This window comes from Protopterus annectens, chromosome 12.part0, assembly GCF_019279795.1.
Source record: "Protopterus annectens isolate FY-2018-M chromosome 12.part0, PAN1.0, whole genome shotgun sequence".
NCBI classification, from domain to species: Eukaryota; Metazoa; Chordata; order Ceratodontiformes; family Protopteridae; genus Protopterus; species Protopterus annectens.
The window spans coordinates 678,701,341-678,720,680 of NC_056746.1; positions in this window are offsets into that span (position 1 = coordinate 678,701,341).

Consider the following 19,340-nt stretch of genomic DNA (forward strand, 5'->3'; position numbering starts at 1 on the left):
CCTCCTCAGGTCTTCTTTGTGAAGCGCTAGCCTCGCTTATATTGTTTAAACAAGACGCTTCAACCTATTGCATTAAACAGTCCACCCGCCCTAGGAGGACCTGCACCAGGGCAGTAAGATTGCCAGTAGTATTGTCCTGACTCTCATTGGTATTTTCCTCCTGCGAAAACAGGTTTTGTGATGCCGCTCCGGTTCCGTTCACCATCATAAGACAAATCCAACAAACTCCAAAAATGAAAAAACAAAAAACAAACTGTTTAAAAGGTGAAAGGAACACTATAAGAGCCGGCAAATAAACAAACAAAAACTGTTTATTGTAAGTGCTTTCAGTAAGGACGTTGCCTCACCTTCCTCAGACTAAAAGTGAATAAACCAATTAGCATCACTTTTATATACAAATTAAGCATATCAATCCATTACCATAAATAAGTTAATTGTTAAAACTATTAGCCAAACAGTAAACACACCTCTACCTTACAAGGAATTGCAAGTTGTACGTACCTCCTAAGAAACATAACAAACCATTAAACATCATGGTTTAAAATATTGTTAAAAATATTATTAAAAATACACATTGAAATACAACCAATGTGCATTCTCCCCCCAAGAGAGAATGCACTATCTAAAATGTCACAAAATTCAATGAGCAGTAATCTAATATACCTGAGTTTGCAAACTGAAAGTGTATCAAAATATGCAATCATTTTTTTTTTTACTACCAACATGTGACTGGTGTTCCACACCTGGTGTTATCCCCTCATTGGTGGATTCCGAACATGCTAATCACCCTTGTTAGCAACATCCCGGCACCACACCCTTCATGGCATACACAGTACATGATTACTACAACACCTACTACAGACGTCTTATGACAGTGGTTGTTGACGTCATGACACCCGTGCAGATGGACAATGCACATACAAATGCTGAAACATACCCCAGTGCACTGCATTAGCACGTACACGACTGAATGGATCATGCTATTCCACACAGAGCCATGATGGTACACACCAGATAACAGATGCCACTCTGGTGGTCAAGTTCCATGGACATAATGTACAACAACAGGTGGAGGCTGTTGCACAGTGGTGTACAATCCCATGGGTGGAGTAGCTCACTGGTCAGCCTCGGTAGGGCCACAGGATCCCACATCTCATACTCCAAGACTAGCTACGTAAACATTACTGCAACACATTCTGGGGTGTACCACAAGGCATTATGGTGGTATGTCAGTAGTCAATGGCAATACCCACATCTGCTCTCACATACAACAGTCACTCAGGAACATTACAGACCCAGGTGATGAAGGCAAAATGCTGGCGGATGGATTCAATGCTAACATTACACCCTTACACTCACTACAGGGTCACAATAAATGCAGGAACATTGTGGTGTCCCTGCAGTCACACCAACACAGTACTAACCTGCACTCTATATGTCCTGGGACACTGGCCCCATGTCACCTTCCAAAGTCCCATGCTGTGAAGTCCACAAACCTCTGAATGACATGTCTCCCCACTAGGCCACCATATTCAGTAATAGCCTTGTATCAGACATTGTGGCCCCTGAATGGCATACAGCAACAGTTATCACACTCCACACAGGTGGCGCCACAATGTACGTGTGGGACTATAGTCCTACACACCTGACTGGACTGTTCTGCACGGCTATGGGGCACATCATCATGGACGTCATTCACAGAGACATTGTTGGGCTCCGGTCTTGTGATACCATCTGAGTTGGACTTGTTAGGGCCAGAGCATGGCCCCTACACCTGGTGGACTCCTTTCATACAGTTACCAGGGTAGTTGATGATGTTACGGGAGTCCACCCATCCTACATTGTCCTCTCATTGCCTTACAGCACCGTTCTCCATTCTGGTATTGACAACATACACATCCACCTGCACAACGTACCCTATGTCTCAGGATGTTATGCAATGTGGCTCATGGACAGGACACACACAGTGAGGGTAGCATACCATAGTACCTACTGCATTTCAGTTACACTTGGCATACCACAGTCCTCAGTCATAGGGCCCCTCATGTTCAGTATATGCTTCCCTGAGGTACAGGCTAGCACAGAAGGACTTTCCATGCCTAGCTTTATAAACCCCTGCATACAAAGCACCATGATTGATCTACCAGCTGATACTGACTCTATCCATATGGGTGTCACTGTGACAGATACCTGATATGAATAGCATGGCCTCAAGCTAAATGAACATCACTTTTGCATTACACCATTCACCCACTGACTATCACATAGGTGGTAGTCCCCTACATACATGTCACATTGTACATGTTCGTAGTACACACATATGTCGCACCCACTCCTGTGGTCACCATATTGCCACTGTGGCGTGGATATCCTTCTACGTGGCCACACTTATCTGTACTGGGTGTGTAGCTGGCACATAGGCACCCATTGTGCCTCTGAACCCAAGACTTCTACACACATTCAAGGGTACACCACCCCATTTAGGGTGTACCTTACAGAACAGCTACAGCTTTACATACCACAACATTAACACACCTTAACGTTTATTGAGCTCCGGCAGTTGAAGTATGCGGCTGAACTATGGACACCACGTCTGTGCACATTTGCATACTACATACTCAGGGGTGACCTCAGTTGAACAGACAGGGCCCATGTCCACAACAATATTAATGGTTTTACTCCACATATGCGACATAAGCAAAAGCCACTGTGAGCAACATGTCCATGGATATGTGCATACACGCAATGATGAGTGGGATGTGCTTCAGGGTTACATTCCCAAACCGGGCACTCAACATGCTTTGGAACATGAGTCCTATGTACATCACGCAGGGACACTCAGTAGCACTGTTCATGTGATACCTCCCTTGGTGGTTGGGAGACACATGTATGCCAGGTATCACTGCAGTGGCTGTACTGTGCAGAGGTGCAGGTAACACATGGCTCTGCTGTTCACAGGACACTACCCTAGAGAGGTGCCAATGGTGTGAATACTGTAGTTGTGCTTACACTTACACTTGCCAGACTGCATAGTACCCCACTATGAACCTGTGAAGCTATTACATGTCCTTTGTGCATGATTACTTGGTAGCCCTTCCATTTAGATTAGCTATCATGCTATTACAATGTCCCGTGCCTACAAGCCATATGTATCCTGTTATTGTACATGCCAATAGACGATACCATTGGTATGCATGATATGCCTGTTATGCTGTGTAGAATATCTGACATATCTACCTACAATACTATACATTACACATATTTTACATAGTATCCCATAATGCAAAGCATACTTGCACAGCGGGACCACCTTACACATGTCATTGTCGTTATATGCCTATACACATGCCTACTGTGACAGTATATCAACATATACTATCCCCTGCTATGGCACGTACTTGTTGGACATACCCTACCACTGATGGCAGGTTGTATGGAATTGTTCTGTTTAAAGCACTCATGTAGCATCCCTTGTGGTGTCTGTGATGTGTACCTTGTGGCCCACTGCTGGACGCACAGTTTCTACAAGCGTTAGTATGCTCAGCAAGACATCACTACATAAATACCTTTTCCCACTTTATGCATTGCAGACACTTTTAATTAATGCAAACCAGGCTATACATACAGTAAATAATTAATACAAAACATGCTATATATAAACTTACATACCGAGTGTTCTACGCACCTTATTATCGTTCAGGACTTTTGTCTCTATCTCTCTCACACTGCTTATACAGGTATATGGTATGAGCATACGGTTTGAATGTCTGGCAAGTCATCCTTATATACGTCGATACCTGTAACATGTGGTTTCCTGCCGCCAATTGGTGTTCCTGAGTGACTAATTACTTGCACATCAGCTGTGCAGCTACTCCATTCACCAATTATGCGGCAACAGTGGGGTATAATTGAATTCTCCACTTGGGCGTTGCCCATTTGCCCTACCTTCAGGGAGACGGCCTGTATTGTGTTTTGTTGTGTGTAATTGCAACTGCTATGTGTAGAGACAAGTATACTTTGGATTCATGTCCCTCATGGATTGTGTGTGACAGCTATAGTATGTGGTTCAACATGTTGGTGTACCCGTCATCCCAACCATCTGATAACGGACTATTGCAAACAAAACCTGTAACATCGCTGTTTGTTCCATTTTACAATGGCTACAATTATGCATAGTGCCTTTAACTGTGTCTCTCACAAGGTATGTTGACGGTTCTGCAGATGTAATTGACTGACTGGATGATTGTGCTGTTATTACAGTCGGTATTGCTATAGTTTCTAGTGTGGGGGATGTCGGTGGGTGTACGTAGCGTATACAGGTGTGTGGGGCTTGCATTTCTACATATTCCATATATATGTGTGTGTGTGGGCTCTGTCCCTAATTAAAGAGCTATCAGTTAGTAGACTTATGTTACGGGATTTTACATTGGGCCATTGTTAATTGGTTTCTATATAGTATGCAGGTGAGGTTGATACTTCCATACCTCCAGAATTGCAGCGATATGTAAAGGGATATGTCTAAATGACAGCTATCCCATGTATTTCTGTCCCAGATATTTGCAGTCATTGCGGTTGTGTTGGTAACAGAACCTCTTTGCCATGGGTTGCCACCTTTTCATATGGCCATTGTTGGACACTTGCGGGACACACAGCAGTGTTTACAAGCCGACACATAGCCACGGTCAGTACACAGGATAGCACATACTTTTATTCTCAGTACATACCTATTGTTGTGGGACTTTGGCTACTTATCATATTGCTTGTAACATTTATGTTTCTTACATACAGGCATAACTATTTAATGCAACCATTACATAATATATTGGATATATTAATGTCCTACAATCTAGGACATTTGCCCTTTGTTATGTTTTATGCCAGGACACATCTGCCCAGGGAGGGGCTGTCCCTCCTAATGTGGGATAGGTGGTAACCGTATGCCTACGGCTAGCTATACCCACACCTACTGTAATGATCTACCTCCGAGTTGGCACTAGCAGACACACGATGCGGACACACGCACACACATTACAGTAACATGGAGACACACACTACGCCCTCAACACACACATACACAGACTACGACACTCACAAACAGAGTTGAACACAGTACCTATGTGGACTGCAACACCGGCAGCAGTAACTACATGTCCCTTCATATCGTCATACTATTATTCACAGTTGTACTGTTCTGGTACTATGTTCTTTCGGTCTTTCAGCCTTGTGGATACGTGTGTCAGTATGTTACACATTCCATAGTTGGCGGTATCCTATTTATTTGAACCTCCAAGGTGTTATGAATGTCGTTGACCTATCTATATATATTTGCAGATATTGTTGAATCCGTAAATATCAACATATATCATTCTATCGCCCTTTCTATTTGTATTATATATAATCAAATAGTAATGGACAGGGGAAATGACAGGCAAGCTACACCTTTCATTGTGTACTTGTCGGTGTATACTGTTTCCTGGACTCCGCATGTTTGTGTCTGTACTGTCACATTACAAACCTGCCGTAGGTTAGGGTTACCAGCTGTCCCACTTTGTGAGGGACAGTCCCTCTTTGGGCAGTTGTGTCCTGCAAAATATGTGTAAACATGGCAAATGTGCTGAGATTGTAGGACATACTTATTTCCTATAGTTTATATAATAGTTGCATAAAACACTTATTCTGTATCTGAACCACCTATATGTTATAGAAACAGAATAAGTAAGTAAACATTACAAGAATAAGCATTTATCTAGGCAAAACAGTGAAGTTCTGATTTTTGTACTGGCTGGGTGTATGTGTCGGCCTGCAGACATCTGACGTATGTCACACATTGGTCATTTGCAGAGGTGGCAACCCTACCATAGGTACATCTTGGCTAGCAATAGTGTTAGGTGATTCTATACATGATTGCATGTTCTACTCCTGGCAGTGGTCGTTTTACCCTTCAGAGCAGGCGCTATTAGTACAGGGGTGAATAATGTTGGTTTCACCTGTTCTGGACATCATGACCATGTTCTGCGCGATATTTGGAGAAGCTTATCTCTGTTTCGCGCATAATCGTATAGTCATATTTAAACATCGCTTACCAGCAGTTGGCAAAGCATATTCCCGCTAACATGTGCTAAACATGATCTGATGACCTGCATCCGACATGCATTACTCGTGCCTTCGGGATTACGTTACATCCCTTGCAGGACGTGGGACCGGGAACATGCATGACGGTCACTGCATTTAACACATGGATATCTGGGATATGCACACGTGTTATGTCATTATGTACGTGGAGTATACTATGGCTGTTACTCCATACTGCACTCACATGAGTAACGCAGTTAGTTTACATATTGATGAGTCCAGTTAATGGTGTGTCCATGTGATGTTTACTGGATGTGCTCCGGCATTGGGTATGTATATCCAGTGAGCCACACACGATACTGTGCTACACCTTCAAACAACCGTAGGTGGGGCATGCTGGGGTAATGAATACCTGTCATGGGTACAACCCATGCCTTGACACAACATCCATGATTTTATTATGTGGAACCCCTCATTACCACAGCAGGGACTCCGTGATGAGTGTGTGCAGAACAGTGCTTACACACATGTACTCCCCAATTGCCTCTGCTCCACTAAGCGACAGTTGGTTACTTGATGTTGTGGTGACAGCGGACACTGTTTGCCCTGTTAGGTGTATGGCCTCTGACAATCGGCCAAGTACCTACCGATGTACCTGGGAACCTATACACACAGCACCAACATATGCTGATAGGCGCATGTACTGTTCAGGTGTTGACATTCCGTGTTCCAATAGCTGTTGTGTGTACAGTGTTTGAGGGCTGCCTATGTAGGATTCACACAGTGGGCCATCTATACATTACAATTTACAGGTGGTCATGTTTGTGTGCCATCCATTTTACTGTGTGTGCAGGTGGAGAGGTGTGTCAGCCCATAGGGGCCTACACTGTCAGAGCATGTGCTATACGTTCCCTCTTTGCCAAGGCATAGGCATATTGGGCACACCTCCGTCTGCCTACTGGGGCTGGCACAGTGTGTTCGTGGTATGAATCCCTCTGTGCCTGTGATGGCCTTGGCAATTGCGGTGGGCTATGAGGACCTTCACAATTTTGTCCCTGCTGCAGCTGTTTCCACAGGATCATATTATGTAGCATGGCACATACTATGATGATGTGGGCACATGTACCTGGAGAGTACTGCAAGGCTCCACCAGATGAGTCCATGCACCGGAACCATGATTTCAGCATCCCAAACACACGCTCTATGATGATTCTGGTCTGTCCGTGTGCCTCATTATTGCATTCTTGCATGGGTGTGTGTGCATTTCTGATGGGAATCATTATCCATGGCTCCAGTGCATAGCCAGCATCCCCCACAAGGTGGCCATGTGGGATGTCCCCCCCTGACAAATACCTGATACAGCTGTGAGGTATGCCAGATATGGGAGTCATGGTAGCTTCCAGGGCTGCCAGAACACACATCCATGATAATGCCCTGGGCATTGCACATGACCTGGCAGTTGGAGTGGAATCCCTTGCGGTTTATGTAGCACCTACCATGCTCACCGGGTGGTGACTTGATTTGTATGTGCGTGCAGTCTATCGCACCCAGTAACTCCGGGTAGTGTGCCACAAGGTGGAAGTGACGCATATTGCTGGCCAACTCTTCCTGAGTTCGGGGGAAGTATATATGCTTATTAACATATGGTAACATGGCATCCAGGAACTGGTATAGTACCCTGGATGCCGATGACTGTGAGATCCCCATTATATCTCCAGTTGGCCTTTGAAAGGTACCTGTGGCTAGTATTCGCAAGCTTACACATACCTTTGTGTCCACTGGGATGGGTTTCCCTCTGTTGTTTCTGGTTCTCAGGCGTGGCCGGCACAGCTTCACTATTTGCTGTAAGATGTCCCTGTCCACCCTGTAACGCTCTACTATCTCCAGATCATGTAGCCCCTGGTAGGTTACCCTTAGTCTGAACACTCTTCTCCTCCTCTGGGGCCTGTGGTGGTTGTCGGCATCCTCCTCCACAACACCGTCAGTCTCTAACACATGCTGATGAATCACAGCTATGGCAGCTCCCAACATGTACATTTTAAAAGTTCCCCATGTGTTTACACCTATGGTGCAGTGTTTGGGAATACACAGATGTGTGTAGGGTGCTTTCACACTTTATACTATTGTGCTGTGAACACCGATGATGTCATAGGGTGTGTATGTACAATCGTAGCTACAGGGTATCTTATGTGTTTTACTACCGAAACTACTATTGTGGTGCCTTTGGTGTTGAATTACATTTGGCTGCCGTGGATTACCTCTTGACCTTCCCTTTACATTTCTGCACATTCCACCTACCATTTTCTGGCATGCATATGGCAGCCTGCTTTCATTTGTACTTTCCTAGACCAGGTTTATCTTGCGTAAGGTGTGCTATTGCCGGTCTACTGTCAGTTTGCTTTGCTCTGCTATGACAGATCTCCTATCTTTGCAATCCAATGCCTCCCCTCCTTTCTTTGCATTCCAATGCCTCCCCTATCCTGTTTTGCAGGTTTCTGCGAGGAGACTTGTCAGCTGCCGTCAACTGGCCGCCGTGAGGTGATTGGTGTTAATTGCTCATTAGTACTCCAATTACCCTACTTCGGCATTTCCTTCTTTTCTTCCCCTGACCTTCCTGTTTGTGCTATTGTTCGTGGCGCATGCATCCGCTTACCGGGTTTCGGGCACGTTTTCATCCCCGTACACATGTGCTTTTGGGCACCATGTGTGCTCTCAGCTAAACGATTCTATACCTTCCTCCCCACCCCTGCCCTGCAGCTTTGCTTAGCAACAGCCAGGCCAGATTTGCATTGCTCCAATGTGCTTACTGCTATGGTGGCACACCCCTCTGCTGATGTCATGTATCTCCTCTGAGCCACTCCTCGGTGTTATAGGGCTGCGCCGTATGCTACAACTTTCATCCGGCGGGACGTTTGCGATTCAGTATTACCTGCCTCTTTTGCATGGCATTGACTACTAATTCATAGTTATTGTGCCAAACACTGTCACAGGCCCTTAGCAACCCTTGCACCTTAGTTGTGGTGTTCCATGCCTACCATTGCGTATTATGGTATAAACCTGATTTGTATTACATTGCGATTTTATGACATTTTTATATAATTTCTTTATGTTCCTGTTTGCACACACATGCCCTGCGGTTGTACTGTGCGTTACTGTGGACATGACATTAAATGTTGTTTTTTAGGTGTTGTGCATCTTTTCTTATGCCATTGGCTGTGTATTTAGCCATTGGCATATGTTAACTTTGTAATACATGAGTCTGGTCCGCTTCCATAGCTCCGAGGTTCTATTTGGGAAAATGTAAACCGTGTTTTTTGGTTTACATTTCCGTGGGCTTACGCTACACCTGCACCACTTCATTAATCGCTATCTGCCTTCATTTGCATGGTACAACACTGTGCATGGGGTGCTTAGCATACCTATGCCGTGGGCTGCGCAGTTCTGGTGCATGCCGGTAGTGCACGTGGAATTGGATCGTACCTGAATCGCTCGATGGCCATATTTGGTATTATTCCGCCTACGCTACACCTGCGCTTCGCACAAGCTTCATGAATCCCCGGGGAATGTCTTTATCCTGTCTGAAACTAAAAATGTCATAAAGTCATAAAGTACCAGGATTTGCAAGCAGAACCAACAGCAGATAGTTCCAATAGTAGTAGGAGCAACAGGACTAAAATAAATTCTTAAATACAGAAGTGTAGCAAGGGTGGTGCAAAGGGGGTTGCTGTCTCATGTGAAAGGTGTGAGGAGGCGTGATTGGGTAGTGTAGCTCATCTTTCTTATTGGTATTTCTTGATGTTGGTACATAAATGCATTAAAATGCTTCATATGTAGTAAGTTTATTTTTTATTTATTTAACATTTCTTTACCTGAGTGGTCCGACCGGACTATGAGCTGTTTTCAGTGGAGGCCCAGGGAGAAAAGCAACACATACAAATAGACAGCAATCAATATAATAATAATAAACTAAGTAGAAATGCAATAATATACAATAATGCTTGTCAATTTATATACATCTTACATCAAAAATATACTGGATTTTATAATAGTGTGACTGGCACAGTTTGTTTAACAAAGCAATTATACCTTACAGAGTATGAAGTGTTTGATAAAAACAGAGGTTTATAACTATCTAATTTTGAAGGAGAAACTCAGTAGAGAGGAAAGAGGTGGAGAGGGTTGTAGCAGGCCGTTTGCTACAAATGTAACAATTAGCTTGCTATAGTTTTTTATAAAAATTAGAAGTCCAGGAAACTGTGAGGGGATCCTAATGGGGATCTAGCTTGTAGTACCAGACTAATGGACCATGTTCACAGACTTTTTTTTTGCTTTTCATTTGAAGAGCTGATGGAAGTGGGGTACCAGATCAGTGGATGACACTGGGTACTAGATTAGCAGGCTATAAACTACAGAAGGAGGCAATCCTAAGAATATTGCCATTACTGAGAAGGACACTCTTGGCAAACATTAAAGACGGAGGCAATATGAATCTCATGAACTTTAATTTTACCCTTACATAGGAATGGGGTCCATTCCTCTCATGGTAATAGAAACTCAAAAAAATTGTTGAAATTATAAAAGTGAACTCCTAAAGATATTGCTAACATACTTGCAGATATATTTGGTGCCAACTTCACACCAGAAAACATCATGGAAGTTCTGTAGATAGCCAACCCCTTCCATCCCCCCCATGATTATTAGCGACTTTATCCTAACTGTACTCTGTAAAGGTAAAAATAACATCCTTGTCTGCTTGACAGTATACCTGGTCAGTTAATCAATAATGCCCAAAAGCACCCTCTCTGAATCAGTCCTAAAAGTGATCAACAACAACAGGTTATGTTCCTGAGTTATAGAAAATAACAATACCCCTCTGTGAAGGGGGTGCCACCTCTGATCTGTGGAACATTAGGTCTATTAGCCTGACAAAACTAATTGGCAAAGTCATGGAACATATCTTATCTGATTTCATAAGTTCAAATAGGAACAATCTTTTTATACCAGACTGTAACAGTATACTTTTGTCATATGAAAATTATAACTACTTAATTTAGTAACTTTCTTTTTAGAAAGTCACTGAAGGTGCAGACAGTGGCTATGAAATTATTACACCATACCTGAATCTTGGGATAAGCTTAATACGCTTAAAGACATAAATACTGATGCTTATGTTGTACATGTACAACAGACAAAAAAAAAAATTGGCTGACAGATAGACCACAAGTAGTTAATGTTGCTGGTGCTACCTCACACAAAAAACATGTCTAGTGGTGTTTGTAAAGACTCAGTACTAGAACATGTTCTGCTTGTCATCTGCTTCTCACATTATGGTTGATTAAATTTGCTGATAACTGCAGGCTGGATGTTGTTGTTCCCTCAGCATCTGACACCATGTTGGTACAACAAGAAATAAAACATTCAAATCAGTCGTGTTAGAAAGATGTTTAAATTAAATGCAAAGAAATGTAGCATTATAATCTTTGGTAAAAACAATCTCAACAGCATTTTGCAGAATAAATAGCACACTGCTTCAGACTGATAAAGGCAACAGAAGTCTTGGTACCTTCATAGACAACTCAATATCCATTGGCCACCATGTAGAAACAGCAGAATTCTATTTAGCCCATTTAAAAAATAAAGGTATTCTATCCAGGTCAAAAGAAGCTATCATTCCTCTGCGCTCTTTCCTGATGAGACTAGTTACTGAATATGATTCCCCTTTTAGTATGTATCTTTCCACGCACATCATGCTACTAAAAATAACTTAGTGGTTCTTAACTAGTTAGATCACCAGAAAGAGCCTTGGCTACCAAGATAGGCTTAATGCTCTTTCCTTATAATGTGTCTCCTATAGAGACATGTGCAGTGATTTATGTCTGGCAAACATAAAAACTAGGACCCAAGAAGATTCAAAATTAGAAGGGACAACATTTCACAGCATGATCTCTGAGCTTATCCATTACTATTTGATTATTACTCCTGGTACTGACCCTCTGAGAACTAGGCTGGATATGGAGTCTCACAAAAATAAAGTGGTACTTGGAGAAAAAAATAAATAAGACATGCTGAGTGGCATACTGATGTTGAGAAGGTAGAGGCTTCCCTGGGCACAAGCTGCTCAATACTCAAGTTTGGATCTAATGTAGCTAACAATGACATCATCATTTCTGATTTCCTAGACTTTAGAAATCATTTTATACAACCTATAGTTCTATAACTATCATTAACCAACTGGTTGCTGTGATTGCCCAACCTGATAGCACAGAGGTTAAGGTGCAGGATTACCCACTGGTAGACTTGTCTTCAAAACCTGGCTGGGCCTTGCAATCTACTTCTGTGATATGTCATAAAAACCTTATGTGGTCTGCACATAGAGTCAATTTTGACTTGGGTCAATTATGAAACTCTAAAGTCTGGCACTATTGACTAGCTGCAGTCCTCAGTAATTCACCAGTAAATAAAAAATATGAGGCAGAATTAGGGATGTTTAGAAAGAAAATGGCAGCCAATAGGTATTATTGCAGTCAGAAATGAAGAACTCAATGTGTAGAAGTTTAATTGTAACATTTGTAGTCTAACTGTAGCTTATTACATTTTCAGTGTATAAGAGCTTTTTTCTTGTTAACATTTTTTGTCTTCAAGGTGATGGGTGTGTGATCAGCAGGTGTGTAGTGCCAGCATATGTCTATGTCATGCTGGTACTGCATTTACGGTCATACTGATGCACTGAAGCACTCAATATGTGATACTTTGATTTTAGCAAGCAGCTTTTTATCATAGGCTAGGAACTTACTAGGCTAAGGGCCTGAGGGCCCTTGCAAGCCTTGCCAAATTTTACCCATGTTACCATGATCGGCACCTATTACCCCTGTCCAAAAGGGACACAGGTGGAACCCCCAGAGTGAATTTATATTATCCATCCAATTGTCCAAATTGTGTTTGAAGAGGGCGCTCTGTTTGATGTGAAGTGGGAGTCTATTCCAAAGGTATTGTAACCTCTGGGAGACAAATTTGTCCCTCCTGCAGGTTCAATTAATCTCACAAACCAGGTTTAGGTCTTTAAAGCAAGTAACATGTGTGCCATGCCATTTGACTTATGGATGTGCAGCATTTTGGTTAAAGTGGGGTCAGAGATCACCTTATATGCAAGGCAGAATTTGCCTTTGAGTAGTCTGTATGAAACAGAATAAAGTTACGGTGATTTCAGCTGATCTACATAGGATAGCTGCTGAAGACCTTATATATATATATATATATATATATATATATATATATATATATTTTTTTTTTTTTTTGTGAGAAACATTTGTGGTCTCTCCAATTGCTGCAGGTGCTTTAAAAGGTACATACCAAAAAGGGCGGTGCACTCAATTATTGGCCTAATGAGTGAAGAGTACAGGGAGGTAATAACTTTTTCTTGAGGTAATGCCCTTACTTATGAGGTGAGCCATATAGAATGGACTTCTTACCACTCTGGAGACATGGGGATCAAAGGCAAGGTTGACCAGATCTCTCACCACTGAGTGTGTTCTTAGGATATTGCCATTGATGTTGTAATTTGCAGGAACATCACTCTTGCTGAAATGGATAATACATGCTTTGCATTGAGTCTGAGGCCATGACTTTAGCACCAATCATTTGTTTGTGTAGGAGCTTCTTGAAGGATGTTGACATAATTTCAAGATTCTATGAACACACCCAGTTTGCCATCATCAGCAAACTTTGTCTAGCACAGTCCCTTGGTTTTAGCTTGAACTTTGGAGAAAGAGATTCCAAACAGTAGAAGTCCCAGGGCCGATCCCTGTGAAACACCACTAGTAAGAGGTCTACTGTTGGAGGTGGATTCCCCTGTTTTGACTGTATGGGTTCTATCAGAGAGCCAATTCGCAACCCACATTATGATATAAGGGTTGATGTCTAGCTGGGAGAGTTTGTCAATGATGCCTGAGTGAGGGATATTGTCAAATACCGTGGCCAGGTCTAGGTAGGCTGTATGCACAGATTTCCCCTCATCCAGGGCCCTTGTGACTGACTTGAAGAAGTTCACCAGGTTTAATAAGAATGATCTCCCCTTGACAAACCTAGACTGGGCAAGATCTAGTGTATGGAGATTACCTATATGTTTGTTAATAAGGTCCATGATGATTCTCTCCATGGCTTTGCAGATAAGGCTAGTCAGACTAATAGGTCTGTAGTTCCCAGGGTCAGTAGAAGCACCACCTTTGTGCAGGGGGATAACAGTGGCTGTTTTCCATTCAGCTGGGATGAAGCTGGTGCTTAGACTGTGATTGAAAAGAGTAACCAATGGTGCTGCTAATTCTTGTTGCAGCTCATATAGGATGCAGTCTGGGATGTTATCAGGTCCCACTGATGCTGTGTTTTGATCTTAGGGCATTTACAACCTGCTCTTTAGAGATACAAAGTAGGGGACAGATGGTAGGGATGTCATGAAATGCATGTGGCAGGGACAGGGGAGTGAAGTTTTCACCAAACCTTTTGACTAGCAGGTTAGCTAAGTCCACCAGCTCAGTGTAGTGTGTGTTTACATTAACTTCCAGTTTGGCTCAAATCTGAGGCTTACCTTTTAGGTTATGGAGGTAACTAAAGCACTCCTTATGGTTGTCCTTGGTTGAGGAAGCTAACTTGGATTTGAAGTTTGCTTTGGAGGACTTCACAAGAAGTCTTATTTGCTTATTTAAGCTGAGGAAGGAGCGCCACATTTTAGAGCCAACTCCTTCTTATTCTTGGATAGCAGTTTCTTCCTTTTATTGTAAAGCCTGTTAATGGTGGTTGTCTACCAGGTAGATTCTCTTTTCCTTGAAGAGCTTGTTTTGGTCTTAACAGGTACTGCTGAGTCAATGCAGTTATACAGGTGTTTGTATAAGGCATTGGTGTAGAGTTCAACATAGTTACCAGTTCTGCCTGAAAGGAGAGGTGCAATGAAGCTATTTATACCGTCCTGTAAGAGGATATAATCTGCTTTAGAGAAGTTTTTTAGTTTAGTTGCTGCTAGAGGAGGGTCAGGTATAATAGTTGTCTCAAATGAAACTGATTTGTGGTCAGATCTCATCAGGGATGAACTCATGGGAAAGGGGGGCTACAGTGCTCTCTCATATTTGTAAGCACCAGGTCCAGGATGTTGGTGCCCCTGGTGGGGGTGTCAACCAGTTGGTCCTGGGTATTGGAGTTGAGTAATTCACCCAGTCAATGCTAGGGTAGTTAGTCACCCCAAACTATGGTGTTAGGGTGTATCTTGATAGACTCAAGTTGATCCAAATAGGCAGAATGGGTGTCCAGATTCATGGAGGGGGTTCTGTAGCTGGCAATGACTTGAATAGGTGTTCTACCAACAGTTAAATGCACCTGAAGTATCTCTAGGTTGTCATACTGTTTGACCAATCTGGAGGTGTATTTACCCTTGATGAATATTGATACACCACCTCGTTTAATTTTCTTGCCTTTAGTTTGTGGTCTGAACTTGTGGAATAGGTATAACCTGGTATGGCTGGGATGCTCTACACAGCTTTGAACCAGGTCTCCATGACTGCACAAATGTTTGCGCAGTCCAGGGTGAGGACTGCTTCTAGTGAGTGCAATTTCGTGTTAAGACTCCTGGCATTTAGCAACATGACCTTGAAGTTGTTTTTGGTTGGTAATTTTATGTCAGGAATTTTGTCCTTGTGAGACTGCCTAAAAAAGCCACTATGGGGATGGCAAGAGCCTTTGCCAGTAGCCAAAATCCCAGGGGTGACAGATAAAGACCATTTCAGGCAAAGCGTCGAGGTTTGTCAATCATGTCATCCCAGGCTAACAGATACTGGATCCCCTTAGAATGACACCAAAAACTAAGCCAATTATTGAAGTCAATCATTTTCTGTTGGGACTGAGGCATCATTCTAGGTGAAGGTAAAATGATGCTTAAGGCCAAGGACATACCTGCCTGAGACACATAGTCCATGAGCTCAGTCATGTCTCTCTTCATATAGTCATGTCAATATGTGTAGCAAGTAGCTTAGTACAGTTTCAAGTAGAATTTTTTTTTCATGGCACTCAAAGTTTTTTTTTCCGCAACTTGAAACTGAAGTCACCAATGATGGATCCATTTCAGGAAACTGCATGGTACACCAAATAACCTACTTACAGTTCTGCTGGATAGACATATTTATTACTGATTGCTTCCCTATTTGTGGAGTAATTTTCTATTACATGTAAAACAGACAGATACCCTCATTACCTTTAAGGTGAGCCTTAAAGGTTGCATGGCTACCTACAGATCCATCCCAGACTTGACTTATTTTGCTTTCCTGGAGGCAAAAGGTGTCTTATGAGGGTAGATAGTGGGAAGATGATTATGATATGATAAGCAGTATGCAACTTAGTTGGGAGGTTGAGCTTGCCCTCACATGCACCTCTCAAAAGCAGCAATTGTGAAGCTCAGAAGGCTGCCACAGTGTGAGAGAGAGAGAGGGAGAGAGAGAGAGAGAGAGAGAGAGAGAGATGTGGTTAGGCATGCTCCTTGGAGGCAGTACAGTCCTGCAGCAGCATCCTAAATCTTCTCAATGGCCTCAGACATGGGGTCAGATTGAACCTGATGGTCATTAAGGTAGGTCTGGTAGACCCACTGAATTAAAAAAGAAGCTGGTGGCAGCTGATGGGCAGCTGCAAGCTTGAAAAAAATGACCATGTTGAATACTGAAGAATACTATCAGTGCTTCCAGTAGAAATGCTAAAAAGGCTAAACACTGTGTTGGAGACTTGGGTCTGGATTCTGGAATACCTGAGGATGGGTCAGTCATAGGAGAGGACCCCATGGTACCTGTCATTATGATATTGAGTCCTATGTGATATCCTGTGATTTCCTTTTTGAGCATCATCATGGCATTTTGTGAAGTGATGGGATTTAGCCTGGCATCTTCAGGTAAAGGCAGTGTAAGCATGGCTGTGGTACAGAATGCCATCAAAAATTTCTACTATGAGCCAACTGTCACGCACATCACTCAAGTAGTAGGAGATTGTGGGGTATTTCATTTAACGGAACACAATGAGATGCACAGAATTGTGGAGCAGGATGACCTAAAGGCCCTATAGAGGCTCTTAAAACACTTGTTGGGGACAGGCCATTCAAGTTAGAGATCTGAAAGAGGAAAAATGGGTTTTAGATTTTGTGTATTTAGTTGCTATACCCTTGGAGAAAACACACAGTAAGGTAATGTCTTATTTACTTATCATGCAAGAAGTACACAATATGAAAGCAGGTTAGACCTGGCTTATTCTCCAGTGGGATATTAGCTATCCCAAAATTTGTCTGGGAGCTATGCTGGAGATGGGAGAGTTGAGGATGTCAAGTGCAATTGAAGGCCATGCGGAGTATTTAATTCTACCAGGTGATATCAGTCAGCATGTCAGTTGCCCCATCCATGTTTAAAGTTCTTTAAGAAGGATAGTAGTGTGAGCAACTGAGCAGTTAGAGAAAGGAAAAGGGGGTTTTGTGAGTAGTAAAAGAAGCAGAGATGGGATCCCTTTATAGATAAAGAGAGCTCCTCCTTTGTAGTACCATAAAGATTTAGATATCAGCATGGGACCTAGAACTGTTGAACGAAAGTTCAACAGTCCAAATCCACTATCACCGAACACACTTTAGCGAAAGCGCTTTCACCAAAAAAGCACTTTCGCTAAAGTGTGTTAAAAAAAAAAAAAAAAACATTAAATTAACATTTTTGCAGGGGGCAAGCCCCCCTGCACCCACCATGTGGGGCCCACCACACCCCCCTACTTTAATATTCTCACTCCAAGATCGCACTACAGTGGGGAAAAGGGAATTTTCCCTTATCCGCACCATAGTACGACCTCCGCAGAAAACATACTTACACGAAAGCGCTTCTTCGGTGAAAAGCACTTTCACTTAAGTATGCCCGGCCATTAGTGATTCTGTGAAAATTTCATTTGGGGATCAGTACGGATCCTGTCAGCATGGCATTTTATTTGGTATTATTGATAAATTACTTGGACTGCTATTACAACCTTTGCTAAGCTTTATTACTTTCCTGTCTTAACATGATAAGTATATTTGCCATATGTCAATGATGGTTTTTTTTTTTTTTTTTTTTTTGCAACTGGTCTTTGTTATTACTTGGACTGTAATCATTTTTCTATGCATCCTAGGCTGAGCCTGAAAATTATCCAGAGTGATCAGTATTTTACCTTGTTCAACAAATATAAATAACATAAAATAAAATACAATACAATAAAGGACTTTTAAGAAGGTACCTAAATAAACATACGTGCTTCCTGCTGGTACAAGGCTTTTAAAATACATTTTTTTTGTTGCAAACTGACTCGGTGGATTCAGAATTTAGATGTAATCATATAAGGTCAGTAACAGGTAACAGGAAATGGCTCAGGCATTGATGGATGCAGTGGTGAGGGCTAGTAGGGTAGCAAGCCATCTGAGGAACCATCATTTGAATTCTTCAAGATTTCGATATTAGAGTTGGTCCCAAAGAAAGGCCTGGGGATAATATCTAATTCACCACCTGCTTTGGTAGGGAGGAGGCAAAGGTACGATATGCATTACTGGATGCTGCAGTCAGCATTATTTTGGCAGTGCATGACCCATAATTGGCAAAGCTGGATGTAGTGGGGCATTCCATAATGTGTCATAATTGACATGTGTTGGATATGTTGAGGCATAACAAATACTGTTATAAGACCATACTTAAAAACTAACTAGTGATCTCTACCAGTTTTGGAATGTTCTGCACAGCCAAGCAAGTCGACCTCAAACAATAATTCTACATGAGCTGTGGGAAACTGGCGAGTGTATGCAAAATGGATGAAAAAGGAATCTTTGGCTCCTAGCACCTGGAAATCCATCAATAGTACTTGCATCGATTTGATGTCTTTATAGGCTTGCTACCATAGCAGAACATGTGGAGATATTTGGGGATTACAGTTAGGGTGCATTTGGCATGAGTTAATTTTGTCTTTTAACTACAGGATTTGTTGGATTACTCAAGGAAGGGGAAGTTTGGAGAGTGTTAAATGGTTGGACCAGAATGCTGGCCTGTCAGATAGATCAGACTGTACCACCAGGGCAGGAAGTAATGCATGCTTTCTTCATGGACGTTCAAGGGATCAGTATGGGTGATGGTTCACATGCTACTCTAGGCATGCTGCCTTTATCAAGGGGTGTTTATAATAAATGATCTTCTAGGCACACCAAGACTCTGTGTTATTGGACACTTAAACTGGGAAGATACTGTAGTCTT